Source organism: Vipera berus (assembly GCF_964194415.1).
Source record: "Vipera berus genome assembly, chromosome: 1".
NCBI classification, from domain to species: Eukaryota; Metazoa; Chordata; class Lepidosauria; order Squamata; family Viperidae; genus Vipera; species Vipera berus.
In genome coordinates, this window is record NC_138202.1 from 307,988,588 (window position 1) to 308,007,758 (window position 19,171).

Below are 19,171 nucleotides of genomic sequence, written 5' to 3' on the forward strand. Positions count from 1 at the left end.
CTCAGTGTATCTTGCACTGATTTAAAAATTAAGATCCATGTGGGTAATTAACAAGGAACAAAAGCCATGTTAGACTATAACTCTTGCTCTACACCTGAGAGGGAACAGTCTATGCCAGCTGAATTTTAAGATGGCAAATGATTTTGAAAATAATATTCAATGTCTTTTATATTGGATGAACTCAAATCATGGAAATGTTACCAGATTTCTATATGCATAGTAATGATGGAGAGGACTTCCTTAATGTAGTCTTCTTCAGCCTGGAATCGTTTAGAAGTTTTGAGTCACAAATTAGTCCATCAGTTCTGCTTTAAATACAGTTTACATAATAAGTACTTAAAGAATCATACATTTTACCAATCAAATGCACCTAGTGAAAGAACATCTGTGAAAGCATATTTCTCTTATTTTAATGTAACATATGATCCATGTTTTATGTGTGTCCTTAAATGAGGCAAGACTTGCCAAGTGATTTTGTCACTGAAAAAGAGTTTTAAAAATCTAATGTTTTATGAGAGTTTCGTCAGAAGTACCTGCTGGATTCCAGCAGCTGCAGCACCTTATACAGCTTTGGCCTCTGCAATTTGAGAAGCTGCTGGGGCATTCCGGTGAGCACAGCAGTGATAAGAGAGAGCATTTATAGGAGGAAACATCAAAGTTCTGGTCATGTTTAACTTGGAAGAAGAGAAGGCCTTAGAATGAGGGCGATGTAATGATTTTCAAATATTCAAATAAGAGAAAACTACAAGCAAGATGACAAACTGTTCCTTGAGTGAAATTAGATTGGATAGCACATACATGAAAGATTGAACATTTGGGAATAAATCCCAGAAAGTACATTCATTCTGTATAAATATTTATAGTGTCAAACAAATGTGCAGGGAAATTTAGAAGGCTCTAACACCAATATTGGGTAGGAATGGATTGGATGTCTCTGAAAATATGGTTCATAATACTAACATTACTATATTCCATCCCACCAATCATATATTTCATTGACAAATACAACTGAAGGCACAATGAAATGCAGTCAGCCAAAAAGGCAAAATAATAGATGTATCTCAGTTTTTTAAAAAAATGAAAATTAAATTAAAACAAAACTGAAAATGCTCTGGCAAATAGTTCCAACAAGTTAAAAATAGAAACACTACAAAAAGCCATATTATCTCTCCCAAAAACGTAATAAAGATCTGAAAATAAAAAAGAGCATTATTTAAGAGATGGAAATAGGAATCATTAAAGAAAAGAGTACAGACAGCTGAGAACTATACAGATGGGGTCAGAAACGTAAAGCTCAGTATGAGTTACAGCTAAGAACAACCACAAGGGAGTCTTCATAATAGCTCCAAATAAAATAAAGAGAAAAGAATCAGTTCACCAGCTGCTTACTGAGGATGGCAAAATGCTAGTAGGAGAAAAGACAAAACTATTCAAGTTCTATTTTATTTCAGAAATAGTATACATCCCACCAGGCAACTGTGTAAAACAGAATGAATGGGGCTGAGATTGATAGAGGTATGGTTAGAGGATGTGTTCTTCGAAAGGGTTTAAACCATAAAACCCAATCAATGTTATGCTAGGGTATGGAAGAAGCAAGGTAATGGTCTTTAATGGATTATTTGTAAGAAATACAGGGAAAGGGGAAAATATGTGCCATTAAACTGAAGAAGAGTGAATTTTCCTGATTTTTAAAAGCCAAAAAAAGAGATGAGCCAGTTCAACATTGATAAGTGCCAAGATTCTAGAACAGATAATTTAGTAATTAAGTTATAAGCACTTTTAAAACACTGTAATAAGTCAACATGGATTGCCAAGATTCTAGAACAGATAATTTAGTAATTAAGTTATAAGCACTTTTAAAACACTGTAATAAGTCAACATGGATTTGTCAAACACAGCTTTTCCCAGGATAACCTTATCTCATTTTCTTTTTTAAGACAGGTAATTTTCTTAGCAGATTGTGGAGAAAATGTAGCCACTTGATTTCAGCAGAAATTTCACAACATTTGGATTGGCAAGCTAGTTATCTTTTGGCTGCATGGCATGACAATTAAATGAATAAAAAGATGGCTAAAAATGTTCATTAGTAGTTCCTCATCAAACTGGAACAAAATATCAGGTGAGGTGCTAACATTCAGTCTTCGGCACTGTACTATTCAACATTTTTATTAGCAGTTTGGATGAGAAGATGGATGGAATATATATTAAATTTACAGATGACACCATCCTGAGTGAAATAGCTAGGAGACAGAAATAAAATTCAAAACAATCAGCAGAAAATAACAGACTGTCATTTTACAGAAATAAATCCAAAGTTCTTCCCTCAGAACACAAAATATAAAAACAAACAAACTAGAAATTAAGTCCCATGGAGACAGTGTGAACAAATTGGGAAAGTTTAACCTTCAGAAAAGAAGACTAATCAGAGCATATATTTTTAAAACAGCATAGGAAACTTGATGTTAGTCTGTGGAATGTAAAGGATGACATATAGAAGGACAACACCTGTTTTCTGGCATCCTAAAGGATGGAACATGGAATAAAAAAATGTTAGAAAAATTATTTTAACCATAGGACGAGTGGAAGCTATTACTCAAAGAGAAAATGACTGCCTCTTCACTGGGTGTGTGTAAGCAGAGACTGGACAGCTATTTGTTATGGATGTGGATTCCTGAAATGTTATGGTTCTATGAGTCTATGGTTAGGCCGGAGTACCAGAGTCATAATTTGAAATCCATTTTTGTGAAAAGTTTAGTTATCTTAGCTATACGTTATCAGCTCATGTGTTAAATCTTCCTTCTATCTTCCAGATTAAGAGATGGGTGACTATTCTGCTTAGCCATCTATAATGACTCTGATCTTAATCAAATAAGCACTGTTTTATATTTATTTATTTAAGCTTAGATACCATTCTAATCATACATAATGCAGAACACCTAATATTTCCCCATGCAGAAACATAATTGAAAGCAGTGAAAATTTAAACAACACTTACACCAAATAACCAAAGAAAACTATCAGCAAATAACACAATATTCTTCAAGAGAGGATGAAAGTCCAATCTTAAAGACTTTTAGGGGGGAAAATCCAGACCTTAAGAGCATATAGTAACCCTAGTGTCTCTAGAGGAATGGTGTCCCAGAGGACTGGGAAAATGGAAGCACACCATATAAACCAGAGTATAAGACTGGTTTCAGTTTGCTGAGCACTCAGCAGCTTAACTGGTTGGTGTACAAAGTGCTTAGGGTATCATGTGCTCAATCATTATAGACAGAAAGGAGAAATCTACGTGTTCCTATTCATAAGTTAATTCTATTGAGTTTGAGATACGTTTTCAGGGAGTTGCATCTTCATTGATAAGATTATCGGTTCTTATGATTGTGAACATTACTGATTGAGAATATTTTTAGATTTTCATCCTCAAAATGAAACACAAAAGAATATTTCTATATTCTTCCCCACAACGCAGAATAAACTCAAAATACACAATATTCAAATAGCTAAAAAAACTGAAATAAATTGAATTCTTTTAATTTTTTCAGATTTGATACTTATTATATCCTTTTGATCCTCCTTTCTAAGGTCATCTTAACTAGCCAAGCTTTCATTTCAATACTGCATTAACATGCACTATTGAAGATTTTAGAAATATTTTCTGGAATATTAAAAACAACATGAAGGAATATATTGACATTTTTAACTCTAGCCTACACATCAGTGAGAAACAATAGTTTCAACTTAAAAAGCTTTAACTCTCCATTAAGTTAACCTTGATGAATTATGTTGACATATCTAATGCTAAAATAAGTTGACATAACTAATAAGATAATTGTTACAAATCAGGTTAACAAGTTTATGGAGATCTGCCTCCCTACATTGATACTTACTATGGCTTTGAGGAAATGTTTCAGCTTTTAATTTATTCAGTAAATGCAAAATCAGAGTCAGACTTCTTTTGTATGCTTGAGAGAATCTTACCTAGGATGAAGGACAGAAATGGTTATATGAAGGATTTTATAATTAATAGACGTAAAAAAGAAGACTGGTACTCAAGGTGGCATTCTGGAATCTGAAGCACTCAGATGGAGCATAGACAATGAAGTGAGAAAAGCCAGAGACCCTGATACTGCCTTTTCTAACAGTAAATAAATCATGCCATGCTCGTTAAAGGCAAAGAAGCATTTTTTCAGGCAGAGATTGGATACTGCCCTTGATTTATTTTATTTTAAATTCCAGACATAGGCCACAACCTTGACACCATGTAGGCACAAAGCAATTTCACCAACCTCATAAACCTAGACAACAGACAATCTTGGAAGAGTTAAAGAAAGTGAGGAAAACTTAGGCAGAAAAAAATGAAATGGAAAGAGGAATGCAAAGAAATGGAAAATGTGTGCAATAACAGAAGTTATAGCTAGGGGGTTAAATCCCTCTGAAGACAATCTGAAAGGATGGTTAAATATGTAATGATATGTTGGACTGACATCGAGATACAGGAGGAAGAGCTACACCTAGACAATAGTCTGATAAGTGAAATTTGAATCCAAAGGGGTGGTGAAAGCTTCTCAGAAGGGAAAGCTTCTCAGAAGTGTGGAAGTCAGGAACAGGAGAGGTAGTTTCAGACTTGCAAAATTCGGTTAATGTAATCTTGCAGTAAACATAGTACTAATACTCTTGGGTGAGCTTCTTTTGCAGACCACCTCATAAGGCTGACAAAATGTGTTTCATCTCTCAGTAGAGAAAATGAGGCAAATGTAATCGTATGTAAAGGTGTTTTTTAATCTGAAAATATTACTTTAAAATGCAATTTTTAGTCCCTTCAAAGTGTATTTTGAAAAACATGACATTTTTTACCTAAAATAATGTGACATCTGAAACACAGATGGAAGAGTATCTCCATAGTAGTTATTTATCATGGGTATCTTGAGGAACCCCTTCATGGATTACTGCCTTGTCGTGGCGAAGGGGCTTGCGTAATTCAATGAAGCTATGAGCTATGCCGTGCAGGGCCACCCAAGACGGACAGGTCATAGCCGAGAGTTCTGACAAAACGTGATCCACTGGAGAAGGAAATGGCAACCCACTCCAGTATCTTTGCCATGAAAACCCTATGGACAGTACCAAAAGGCAAAACGATATGACGCTGGAAGATGAGCCCCTCAGGTCGGAAGGCGTCCAATATGCTACTGGGGAAGAGCAGAGGGCTAGTACTAGTAGCGCCAGAAAGAATGAAGCGACTGGGCCAAAGCCGAAAGGACGCTCAGCTGTGGATGTGTCTGGTGGTGAAAGGAAAGTCCGATGCTGTAAAGATTTTTTCTCCATAGGAACCTGGAATGTAAGATCCATGAATCAAGGAAAGCTGGACGTGGTCAAACAAGAGATGACAAGACTGAACATCGACATCTTAGGTATCAGCGAACTAAAATGGACAGGAATGGGTGAATTTAATTCAGATGACCATCAGGTATACTACTGCGGGCAAGAATCCCTCAGAAGAAATGGAGTAGCCTTCATAGTCAATAAAAGAGTAGGAAAAGCAATACTGGGATACAATCCTCAAAATGACAGAATGATCTCAGTTCGAATCCAAGGCAAACCATTCAATATCACAGTAGTCCAAGTCTATGCCCCAACCACCAGTGCTGAAGAGGATGAAATTGACCAGTTCTATGAAGCCCTACAGCACCTTATAGAACTAACACCAAAAAATGATGTCCTTATCATCATGGGGGATTGGAATGCTAAAGTAGGAAGCCAAAAGATAACTGGAATAACAGGCAAGTTTGGCCTTGGAGTACAAAATGAAGCAGGGCACAGGCTGATAGAATTTTGTCAAGAGAATACGATGGTCATAGCAAACACTCTTTTCCAACAACCCAAGAGACGGCTCTACACATGGACATCACCAGACGGTCAACACAGAAATCAGATTGACTATATGCTCTGCAGCCAAAGATGGAGAAGCTCTATACAGTCAGTAAAAACAAGACCAGGAGCTGACTGTGGCTCAGATCATGAGCTTCTCCTTGCAAAGTTTAAGCTTAAACTGAAGAAAGTAGGGAAAAGCACTAGGCCACTCAGGTATGAATTAAATCATATCCCTGTTGAATATACAGTAGAGGTGACAAATAGATTTAAGGAATTAGATCTGATAGACAGAGTGCCTGAAGAACTATGGACAGAGGTTCGCGACATTGTACAACAGGTAGCAACCAAAACCATCCCAAAGAAAAAGAAATGCAAGAAAGCAAAATGGCTGTCTGAGGAAGCTTTGCAAATAGCTGAGGAAAGGAGGGAAGCAAAAGGCAAGGGAGAAAAACATAGATATGCCCAATTGAATGCAGAATTCCAGAGAATAGCTAGAAGAGATAAGAATGCCTTCTTAAATGAACAGTGCAAAGAAATAGAAGAAAACAATAGAATAGGGAGGACCAGAGATCTTTTCAAGAAAATTGGAGAGATGAAGGGAACGTTTAATGCAAAAATGGGCATGATAAAGGACCAAAATGGCAGGGACCTAACAGAGGCAGAAGAGATTAAGAAGAGGTGGCAAAATTACACAGAAGAACTATACAAGAATGAGCTTAATGTCCCAGATAATCACAATGAGTTGGTCACTGACCTCGAGCCAGACATCCTAGAATGTGAAGTGAAGTGGGCCTTAGAAAAGCTGAGCAACAACAAAGCTAGTGGAGGTGACAGTATTCCAGCTGAGCTATTCAAAATCTTAAAAGACAGTGCAGTAAAAGTGCTACACTCAATTTGCCAGCAAATTTGGAAAACTCAACAGTGGCCACAGGATTGGAAAAGATCAGTTTACATTCCAATTCCAAAGAAAGGCAGTGCCAAAGAATGTTCAAACTATCGCACCATTGCACTCATTTCTCATGCTAGTAAAGTCATGCTTAAAATCCTACAAGCTAGACTTCAGCAGTATGTGGATCGAGAACTACCAGAAGTACAGGCAGGATTTCGAAGAGGCAGAGGAACTAGAGATCAAATTGCCAACATACGCTGGATCATGGAGAAAGCTAGGGAGTTCCAGAAAAACATCTACTTCTGCTTCATTGACTATGCTAAAGCCTTTGATTGTGTGGATCATAACAAACTGTGGCAAGTTCTTAAAGAGATGGGAGTACCAGACCATCTTATTTGTCTCTTGAGAAACCTATATGCGGGTCAAGAAGCAACAGTGAGAACTGGACACGGAACCACTGATTGGTTCAAAATTGGGAAAGGAGTCCGGCAAGGCTGTATACTGTCACCCTGCCTATTTAACTTATATGCAGAGCACATCATGAGAAAGGCAGGGCTAGATGAATCAAAAGTTGGAATTAAGATTGCCGGAAGAAATATCAACAACCTAAGATACGCAGATGATACCACTCTAATGGCAGAAAGTGAAGAAGAACTAAAGAGCCTCTTGTTGCGGGTGAAGAAGGAGAGTGCAAAACTTGGGTTGAAACTTAACATTAAGAAAACCAAGATCATGGCATCTGGCCCTCTCAATTCCTGGCAAATAGATGGGGAAGAAATGGAGGTAGAGACAGATTTTATTTTCCTGGGCTCCAAGATCACTGCAGATGGGGACTGTAGCCAAGAAATTAAAAGACGCTTGCTCCTGGGGAGGAAAGCCATGGCAAATCTAGACAGCACACTAAAAAGCAGAGACATCACCCTGTCAACAAAAGTGCGTATAGTCAAGGCTATGGTCTTCCCAGTTGCAATGTATGGCAGTGAAAGTTGGACCATAAGAAAGGCTGAGCGCCAAAGAATTGAGGCCTTTGAACTATGGTGCTGGAGAAGACTCCTGCGAGTCCCTTGGACTGCAAGGCGATCAAACCGGTCAGTCCTAGAGGAGATAAACCCTGACTGCTCTTTAGAAGGCCAGATCCTGAAGCTAAAACTCAAATACTTTGGCCACCTAATGAGAAGGAAGGACTCACTGGAGAAGAGCCTAATGCTGGGAAAGATCGAGGGCAATAGAAGAAGGGGACGACAGAGAATGAGGTGGCTGGATGGAGTCACTGAAGCTGTAGGCGTGAGCTTAAATGGACTCCAGAAGATGGTAGAGGACAGGAAGGCCTGGAGGAACATTGTCCATAGGGTCGCGATGGGTCGGACACGACTTTGCAGCTAACAACAACAATCTTGAGGAAATCCTGGGGTTTTCTCATCCATCATTACAAAGGGAGTGGGCAGAGCAAAAATGAATAATAGGGCTATGCATGCTTCAAAACTGATCTCAAAGAAATATTTTGGACCTTGTGTGAGTGCCACACCTCCCTGCTATTCCATGAAAGCTTTTAAAAAATCTGTATTATAAGATTCATTCTCCAATGAACCTGCAATTTCCATACCAAGTTCCTTCTCCTTTAAATCTTCCAACAGCAATTTAGATTCCAATCCATCCAGTTGTGAGCCTGGTTGGCTACAGATGCTTGTGACTAGATAGCCTCTTTAGGTTTATTTAAAACCCTTGTTATTTTATCAGATTTTTACCAAAGTTTACAATTTTGAACTTGTAGGTTACAAAAGCTTTCATTTTTCAAAGGCTTCCCAATCCTGTAACTGGGCATTCACAACCAGAAATAAACAGTTCCTTTCCAGGACAGGGAGTTAGATATGCTGTAACAAAGTAGCCACAGAGAATGTTGAGATAATATTTCTCAGAATAAAGAAGAATTTGGGGAGGGGCAAGAGAAAATATCCATGAATTATTAACAAATTAGTGGATTAAAAGACTAGAGCTTTTTAAAAATGAAAAAAATGCAAAACCCCTGTAGTGAAAATCTGATGCAAATGAAAATCCAAACAGGTCACCTTCACTACCCAAAAAATATCCATCAATTTTCATATGGAGAAAGTAAAAGTAATTCAGAATAGCAGGCTGAAACAGTGAAAAAACATTAAAGATTTCACATTAAAATGGGGTTAATCTTCAACCACTCAATTAACTTTGAAAAAAAATCAAAAGAAAAAAAGAAAATTCAAAATATGCAGTTAAAACCCATGCATGCTTAAAAAACCCAAACAGCTGAGAGGAAAGATGGAGACCCGATTCTCCAACAGCTCCTACCAGATATTGCAATCCTCAGGATTCCTCTTCCCAGGAGGATCCACAGTCAACTGAGGATTGTCTTTGGTTATTCCTAGCTGCTCCCACCTATGGAACCAGCTGCCAAACAACCTGCTACCATTAAGCTACTGGGTCTCCTACCTCTCTTGTTTGATTGATTCCTAAGAAGAATCTCCCACAAGTTCATCCACACAATCCATTACACATTAGTTAGAATATCTGAAAAGATGTATTTTTTAACTGTTGGTTGATATTTATATTAGTAATATTTTATTTTTAGTTTTATTTTTTACTTTGTTAGTTAATCTGAGTGTCTATCAGAGCACAAAAGCAGGTTATACAGTAATTTAATGAATACACAAGTGCATAAATTGTGGACTGCAATTCTTAAGTGCAGCAACAATTGGCTATGCTGGGGTTGTAACACAACTAAGTCTCAGCAGTTTTGCCTTCTCTTTTCTCATACTCTGAAGGCCATGATTAATTCCCAATAAAAATGGGAATATATTTCACAGCAATGGCCTCAAGTTGTACAAGAAGAGTGGAGCGTGAAAAAAGTTTTCCCTCCCTATTTCATAATCCTTTAAAGTTGCCAGCAATGGAACAAACAGAGGAAAGAATGGAAGTCATACAACTTCCTTGCTTGAGAAGCATGTATGAGGAATAGGCTACAATTTGCCATCTCCTACTCTTCACCCAACCAAGATGGCAGGTGAATAGCCCAGATGGTTGCAAATGTTTATGTTTATGTTTCCTACATCGGATGGTGATACGACTTGAAACATCTGTTGTTCTAGAAAAGGTACATTTGCAGCATGAATTGAAAGCAAAAAAGATAATGAGGAGGAGCAGATAAAATTATCTCTATTGAACAAATCCTCTACAGAAGAATAACAAATGAAGGTAGCGGGAAACAAAGTATTAATTTCACATTCTGTCATTAGCTTGCCACCTGTTAACTGTGATCATTATCCAGAGCCAAAAGGGGAAAGGCTAATCTTCTGTACATTTATATCAACAAACTCAAACAAAACCTCCTAATTATCCCACAGAACCTGTGTCAGTTTTAAAGCCAGCTCCCTTTTTCAGTTGGCTGCATGCCAATCCCAGCAAACCAGTGTCTATATGCTACATGTTAATGACAATGTCTTTTCATTCTAGGAATGGTATAATTGCCAAAAGCTATTCAGGGGCTCATTATTTTTACGGTCATATTTCAGACGAAGAGCCAAAGGTCAGTAGGGGTTTATATAGAGCAATGTATAGGAACTGGCCTCTTGAGGACACAATGGCAACTACCTATTGCCAACTAGAAATCAGCAGGCTACAGTTCCAACAAGAAAAACCAGGATTAATGCCTGCGACTAGCTTGGCTCCTCTAATTCATTGATGATGGAGAACAAATTCACTTAAATGTGAGAAATTAAATCCAGATTGTAGAGATGACATCAATATTTGTGTATGTAGAGTATATTTGAATCAATTTTATGAAACTTCTGACAAGTATGAAAAAAAAGCTTTCTCACATTCGTATTTGGTTCACATCAAAACTTGTTTTCAGGGTGGAGTATTTTTTGTCAGAAGTTTTATAAAAATATTTCTCTCCTACCACACCTAAGACACCTGCACGAGAACTGATTTCATTCATCTAAAAGGGACATTTGTGTTCAGATAACTGATTTTCAATATATGGATAAAACAGATCGCAGCATTCCCTGAATGTAAACAGAGGAAGTGCAGATGTTAGGCAGTTATAAATCCCACAAGTGGAATTCTGCTTTCATTTTGGTATGTCTTTAACTTGCTTACTAAAGCAATGGGAATTAAGGATGAAGGACTGAATTTTGGCTGGATTATGTTTTATGACTATAAAACAGTTAAGGAACTTCTGTACTATCATTTTAGCTTCTCATTTAATGCTAACAATCCAGAGAGGGGGGAAATATCCCAATGGGGAGAGTTTCACTCTTACTTGAAGACTTTTAATATGGAAAGACTCATCCACCCCCAGATAAGTTGATTTCATTCCCAAACTGCTCTAAGCATGATTTTTCTAGCCTTCAGTTTTATTTATTTACTCAGTTTATATGGTCACCCAATTGCCAAGTGACCCTAGGCACCTAACCAATTAAAAACTATATATATATGTAGTAATGGTTCATATAGAATCATGGCCTAGTCCTCAATGGAAGACATCCCATTGTTAAGAAAAGATTTGTTCAGATTACGAGCTAAAACACCAACATAGTCCAGTAATCTGTTCCACTGTGATCCAATTAAACATGCACAAGAGGGGCTTGAAGAAAATAATTCCCCTTCCTAGTGTTATCCAGCAAATGATACTATCATGTTTCCCCAAAAATAAGATCCAACTGGAAAATAAGCCCTAGCATGATTTTTCAGGATATCTGTAATATAAGCCCCGTCCCAAAAATAAGCCCCAGTTAAGATTCTCAGCCAGACGGACGCATTTGGTACTGTATTTCCACGAATATAAGCCCTGGAAAATAAGCCCTAATGTGTCTTTTGGAGCAAAAATTAATATAGGACCTGTCTTATATTCAGAGAAACATGGTATCCTTCTTAATTCTAAAGAAAATTAAAACTAAGTCCTTCAAGAGTAGCAAATTAGTTCAGTTCAAACTTAAATATAAAGTTTCAACAAAAAAAGAAAGATTTTATCACTGTTACCGGAAACCTGGATAGATAATGACCTTATAATTTTGGCATTTCCTAGAGGTTTAAGATCATTAACTTGTTTTTCTAGCTCTTTTCAGTCTCCAGTCAAACATGTTGAACATTTTGCTTATTAGTAGGTACATTTGAATCTTTCCTTGGGAATTCACTACTTTACCTTTATTTTCAGCGCAAAGGCTCCAGAGCTGTTGTGCTGCATGATGTGTATTACTGACTTTTCCCCCCAAGACACTGATATTCCATTAACGAGGATGTGGGAAGGGAATATCAAGTCTTCTGAAATAGTATCAGCAAGTGAGATGAAGATCTGTTCCTGGTGTCTTTCTTCTTTAACACTGTTTAGCATCAACAGTGATGCTAAAGAAAATTTTTTTCTATGTATTTGCTTTGTATACTCTTAAATGGTGAATGGATTTGGGAAGAGTTTGGGGTGAAGGCTTAAGCATTCCTCACTTACCCACTCTGAGGTTTCTATCAGCATCTGGATCCTGTGCTTATTTCATTATTTATAAGTACTTTGATGCCACAATGATCAGGCAAATCTAAGCAGCTTACAGGACCAGTAAAACATATATCATACAACAAAATGAAAACAATACATTGTATAAAACCGTAAACATTCATTTCAACTGATTTCATAAAATCATAAGAAACAATTCTCTCCTAAGTACCCCAGATTCCCCACCAATGGGTGGTCTGGCCATGTAGTGAAAGAGACCCCAGGATTTGCTAGATGTACATGCCATTTCATACCACTGTGTGTGTGTACAAAGAAGGAAATATTCCATCCTTGAAAGCGGTAGATGAACAATTGCAGGAGAGGAAAAAAATAATCATACAAATAATTACATAATAGCAACTCCTGTAGAAAGAAAATGAGTAAGAAAGTCACTGATGTCATACCTCTTGTTCTGGCCAGCAAAAACCAGGTATAGCATTCATTTCCTCCATTATTTTTTATGCAAAACTTTTGTTATTATTCAGTGGCTAGGTCATGTCCCACTTTTTGCAACCCCATGGACCATAGCACACCTGCCCCCCCTGTCCTTTGCTGTCTCCCAGAGTTTGCCCAAATTCATGTTCATTGCATTGATGGCACTAACCATCTCACCCTCTGCCATTACCTTCTCCTTTTGCCTTCAATCTTTCCCAACATACCCACAGTTTAATTCCAGGAAGAAGACACAGTAACAGAGTTAACAGCATTTATTCCAGTGGGTCATCATGGCCAACTTGTGGTGGCCATCTTGCAGTTGTAAACCCAGCATGGCCATCTCACTAGGGCCATCTTACCATGGAGAACTTGCTGCAGGACAATTCGCCATGGGACAATCCACTTGGTAACTCAAAGTAATAAAGGTTATCCACCACTGTTTCTTCTACATTGTTTCCATTTTTGTCAATGGAAATAATGTCAAAGGAACTGTGATACATATTTGTTGTGTTCAGTTATCCTGCATGGAATTGTTCCATGGTGAGTTGGCCATGGAAGGTTGTCCCGTGACAAGATGGCCATGGTGAGGTTGTCATGCTGGGTTAGCTGTGGCAAGATGGCTGCAACAAGCTGGCCATGGCAAGATGACCATGGTGAATTGGCCACAACAAGATGGCTGGGGCGAGATGGCCATGATGAGTTGTCCCAGTCTGTATTTTAGTATGCTCTAAAATTTCTTGTAACCACTATCTCTTTTTAGCAGCTTTCCCCTCTTTCTTTCTATGCAGCCTTCAAATAAGTGTTTTGTTTTGTTTTTTCTGTGTGTAATGAGAGGAAAAATATATAGTGGATACCACACTACTTTCACTCAGTGAGATTATTTTCATCCTACAAAATTGTACATACCTGCTTAGGCATGTAATCCACCAAGACCACCAAATGATTTAATACCTGATTAAGAAATTTCCAAATTAGGGAGAGGTTGATTCTTTTTTAAAAAAAATGTGTTAATGTTACAGAGAAATAAAATCTTTTTTTCCCCCTCACATCCACCATCGGTGCTTTTTGTGAACTTTAAACTCCAAACATGTATTTAAGGTCTGTATGCAGTGCTTCTAAGCTCTTTAAGGAATCACATTCACGGTCAGCTCTAAACACAGGGAGTAGAATTTCAGAATACTAAAAACTACAATCCAGATCTTAAAGAGCAACATTGACCCCTGTATGGCAACTGGGAATTTGGATTGATGTGTTCCTAAAAAGCTGTTCATGATGAGCAATTCCAGGCTAAAAGAACTGGGTGTACTCTGTACATAAATATACAGTATGTGTGCCGCATTTAGGCTTTGAAAAACTATATACAGACTTCCTGGGAACATTACAAACAACATGACTCTTCCAGAAGGGAAAGAGCAAATAATTTGCTTAACTCTCACAGAAAATGTTCCTATTTCAGGGAGAAAAATGTTTAAGACCAGCAACTAATTAAGAGCAGATATCATGTCAAATTAAGCTGATATGACAACTAAAGAGGTATTTGTTTTACTATACATCCTACCCAAGAGATCACACATCATATTTCTCAGCTACATGTTGAAGAAATTGTCCTTTCTCTCCCATTTGCTTCTTTTCTCTTTTTCTTTATGTGGGGCCATTGCAGCAATCAGAGCCTTTCACCTTAGAAAGATTAGAGATGATTGGAGTCTGTCTCTCCCTCCTTCTGGTATTAACATAACATCCTAACAGTTGTAATCATAAACTGTCATTTTATAGCTGTTCCTATGAATCCTATAGAAGTTTTCTTGGGGGCAGAGGTATTTCTGCAGTCTCTCTCTCTCTCTCTCTCTCTCTCTCTCTCTCTCTCTCTCTCTCTCTCTCTCTCTCTCTCTCTCTCTCTCTCTCTCTCTCTCTCTCTCTCTCTCTCTCTCTCTCTCACACACACACACACACACACACACACACACACACAGAGGCACAACCTTGCATTCTTTCCCATTCAGAAGCATTTGTTCTTCGTGACAGCTTCATTGTAAATATTGAGGGCAAAACAGCATATCCTGTGGTATAATTTGGACAGGGAGATAGATCACTCTATTTTCCCATTCATTTTGTTTCACAGCTGTCTAGGAAATGACCCCTTAGAGAGAAGGAAGCCACAAGCTACTCCTGCAACCTCTGTGCTCTGCCACATTCCCTCTCCTCCTGGGCGGGAATGATCCTGGACAAAGACTTCCCTCCATCATCCCCTGGAGACTGACTGCAAACACCTGGCAGCTATTCCAGGGAATGAGTCTATGGTGCACAGGCATCCAAGCTGAGCCTTATTTTTAGGCTTCCCAAGGGCCCTTCATTCAATAATCCACACAAGTTTTATGAGAGCTAGATTATGGGAATTTGCAAAGAGGGGGATTAGGTAATGCTTCCAAGGACAGTTACCACCGACATCTGTGGCATTAATAGAGGGGATTTTTTAAAAGCACCATTTAGTTATAATAGTCCTCATCTTGGTAATCTGTGCATCATAGGTTATGACCCTTAGCGTTCAGAGTGGTTTTCAACAACCCAATTGGATTTACATGGCTGTGACTTCAACATCTGGCTGAGTGATGACACCTGAGATGTGCAGGATGTGAAATGGAACCCAGAAGAGGTACTACACAAGCGATCAGGATAATAATAGGTCATTTCAGCTTGTACATCACCTGACTGATCTTCTAGTGTAAGAAGAGCTTCCTTTTCTGCCTGTCTCAAGCGGCTGCTTGCAGGTTAATTAGATGGAGGGAGAGTAAAGGGTTGTCTATCGCTGAGAGGCATTATGGGGGTGGGCAGAAAATTTCAAGACAATGGGGTATCTTTTGGCAGGAGGAATATGGAACAGTTTGAGGATGATTTCACAGATTTGGGAAATGTTTATGTGGAATGAGTAGTGTGCAGGGACCCATTTCTTGGTTCTGTTAGTGATTATGGAGTATGATATTTCTTAGCTGCTTTGTCTTTCAATTTTTGTATTGTTATAATTGTTTTTATTTTAATTTTGCTCACCAGCCAAAGTCAGTTGTTGAGATGGGGGGGGGGCTATTGAATATTCAATACACATAGTGAATAAATAAAGAGGATGCGAGTGTTTGCATCACTTCTAGATTCTGAATGTGCTCCAATTAGCCAATGAGGATGATATAGGAGAGGAAGAGGCAGGGCCTGGGGATGGAGTCAAAAGAAGAATCAGCCTGGAATTGCTACTTTCCCACAAGTGATCCACATCCAGTCACACACAGACACACACACCCAAATTCTATTAACTCTTATCTAGCACCAATTTAGGACTGAACGTTAGTTGAGTAGATTCTTGTGCACAGGCATGAGCAATAAATCAAATCAGCTTCCTTCTTGACTTCCCTCCTGTAGAGTCCCCTGGACACATACTTATTCCAAGGATTGGAACTAATACCAGCCCTATCATTAGGCAGAATGAGGAGGTGATTTAATTTGGGGCAACAATACTTTAATTTATTGTTGTGTTTTGAGAGAGGGGAAGAGGTATTCATGGGCCATAAATAATCTAGCCTGACTTGGACAGGCAGCGGTGCCACAACTGCTCTTCAAAAGTAGCAAAATGGTTTGAGAGCATAACTCTAATGCAGCACATCTGTGCCTATTTCTACCATAAGAATTTGCAGACATTGTTCCTTAGTGAAGTCCCTTCAACTCATGAGTTGTTTGCTTGGCCTTCATGTCTTCCCAAAGCAATGTAAGATATTGTAAATCAATTTTACTTTTTAAAGAAGAGAATGGAGCTTCATATACCATAATTAACAAATTGTTTTTTCACTCTTGAGCCCTTGATATCCAGTACACTAAGATAACCAGTTCTGCAGTGAAAGAACGTAAGCCTTCACTGGTAATCTTTCCTTCATACTGCTTCACTGATTTATGAAATAGTTTGTGACTTGAATTGGGCTGTGAGAAATGCTTAGCAATTTCCAGACTGCATTGATCTGAGATGGAATAAATAAATGTACTTCTTAGCCCACCAAGACAGTGTGTAATTTATATGAAACACATTTAAATGCTTCTGAAGGACCTTTCCTACAGGAAAAAAGAGGCTTTCTTCAGGAAGCCTATCACTAAATTGGAATTGTCCTGTGGTTTGGAAGGAACATGTGTTCTGAGAAAACATTAACCAGATACAACTTGAAGACTTGTGCAGGTAATTGGTTTCATTCACTTTCTCAAAGTGCGAGAGCAGTTCCTTCAACTGTAACAGCTGTTTCCTTAATTCTTGCCTTTTTTAAAACTTTGTTTGCTTTTATACTTAAAAAAAATCTGGCTTTGCTATTTGTGATATCTCTATCTCCTTTCCTTTCTATGCCTGCTCTAAGAAGCACAACATGAAGGTCAAATAGTGGTGACCCAACATAAACTTTGATTCTTCAGCTCCAATCATAGTGTGTTATATACTTTTAGAGGACATAGGTAGTACATATGGCTAAGAAAGAATCAGCAGACACAAAACAGAAATACAATGATATTTCACCAAAATTCATCAGTTGAAGTAGTATTCCAAAAGAAGTGTTTCTCCTGCATTGGATCTGGGTCCCATCATCCGAGGCAGGCTGTGCATGATGAGAGTTGGAGTAAAACAGGAGTGTCAAACTCGCAAGGTCACATGATGTGTTGCGACGTATTGCAACTTTTTTTTTGCCGTAGCCGGCAATGGGGTGGGCACAGTTTTGCTATGATACATCCAGCCCGTGGGCCGGCAGTTTGACACCCCTGGTCTAAAACATCCGGAGACCCTCATGTTGAGGCAAGCTGAAGTAATCTTTAGGAATGGATGGATCAATCTGGTATTAACTTTCTCATCAAGGCACACATTTTAAGATATATGATTGCATTTTTTTAGTGTAGAGACATATTTTTGATACGTTATGAACCAACAACTGTATTTTAACATATAGGAAGTATGAAACTGGGTAGATGCACCCAAAATACATCCTGTTCAAATAAGGGCAGATCAGATCTATCTGTATCAGAACTTACACAGGTAAAGTTACATTCCTTGAATATTCCAAATAATTTTAAAGTTCCAGTATGGCAGATATGTCAAACCCGTGACATCACGTGACATCGTGCAACGTATCGGGACAATTTTGCCATTGGTGGCAATGGGGTGGGGTGTGGCTTCCGCATGACACATCTGGCCCATGGGCCGGCAGTTTGACACCCCTGCAGTATGGTATCCATCAAGCTACATCAACTTTTTCAGTGTGGCTGAACCCAAGTAAATACAGAGAGTGCACCTGTTCTTACTATTTTCACATGCAAATGAGAATAAGGGTCTATCTCAACACAGTACATAGTTTAATATATTTCAAATTCCTTGGGAGATTCAGGTTCATTACTGTAGAACAGATGAGCTCATTCTAAGAATGTTGTCATTTATAGAATTTGCTCTTCTATATATCTGATATATTATGGCAGCATGTGATCCTTCCATTTCATTTAAGATGCATCATTGCCTATCCATGATTTACTGCAACTCAGCTGGTTGTGAACTGTCTGTTAGAAAGAATAGTTGCATTAAACAGATGTTGCTTATGCTTCTTGAACTTTAATTCAAACCCCTTTCCAGCGTCTCTCTGTCATTGTTGGCTGCAATTCTTCCCTAATGGTATTAAGGACACTACTTAGCCCTTGCAGACAGTTATGTTTCCCAATCAAGAGATATATTTACCATTTTTTTAAAAAAATAGTCAATATCAAGCCAATATTAAATTATAATAATTTACAGTTAGCTGACTGGGAGAAGAAGGATTTTTAACTTTTTGATATGCTTCTTCTGAATTTGAAATGCTATGTAACTAGAATTTATTGAACTGAAGCTAGGCAGTTAATGGGATTTGACACAACTAAAACATATGATCGTATGTTTGTCTTGTCCCAGCGAAGTATTTATTTTCTATATTCAGATATACTTCTTTCAGTTAAAAAGGGAGAAGGGCCCAACAAGATAATGGGAATGTATTCTTTCATCTGGAGAAAAATGACTCACAGTTCATAGTACAGGTAATCCTCAACTTACAACACTTCATTTAGTGACCAAAGTTACAACAGCCCTGAAAAAAGTGAGTTATGACCATTTTTCACAGTTATGACCTGGTAACATGCTGCATCTCCCTGGTCACATGCTCAAAATTCAGATGCTTAGCAGCTGACTCATATTTATGACAGTTGCATTGTCCTGGGGTCAAGGCCTTTTGTGGCCTTCTGACAAGCAAAGTGAAAGGGGAAACCAGATTCACTTAACCACTGTGTAATTAACTTAATAACTGAAGTGATTCACTTAATAACAAGAAGGGTCATAAGATGAGTCAAAATTCACTTAAGAAATGTCACACTTAGCAACAGATATTTTGGGCTCAATTGTGGTCGTAAATCGAGGACTACCTCTATAGAATGCT

The 19,171-nt window shown here is 38.2% G+C and overlaps 1 long non-coding RNA gene across 2 annotated transcripts in view; it reads right to left on the reverse strand.

Annotated features, from left to right (window-relative positions):
- Positions 1–19,171, reverse strand: part of LOC308666067 — a 180,395-nt gene that overhangs the window by 59,797 nt on the left and 101,427 nt on the right. The window contains exon 3 of one of the 2 annotated variants that reach the window (XR_014026020.1): positions 3,888–3,978. The exons of the other annotated variant lie outside the window; for it this stretch is intronic. This is a non-coding gene — a long non-coding RNA (uncharacterized lncRNA). The remainder of the gene's footprint in view (positions 1–3,887; positions 3,979–19,171) is intronic. 2 annotated transcript variants of the gene reach the window in all.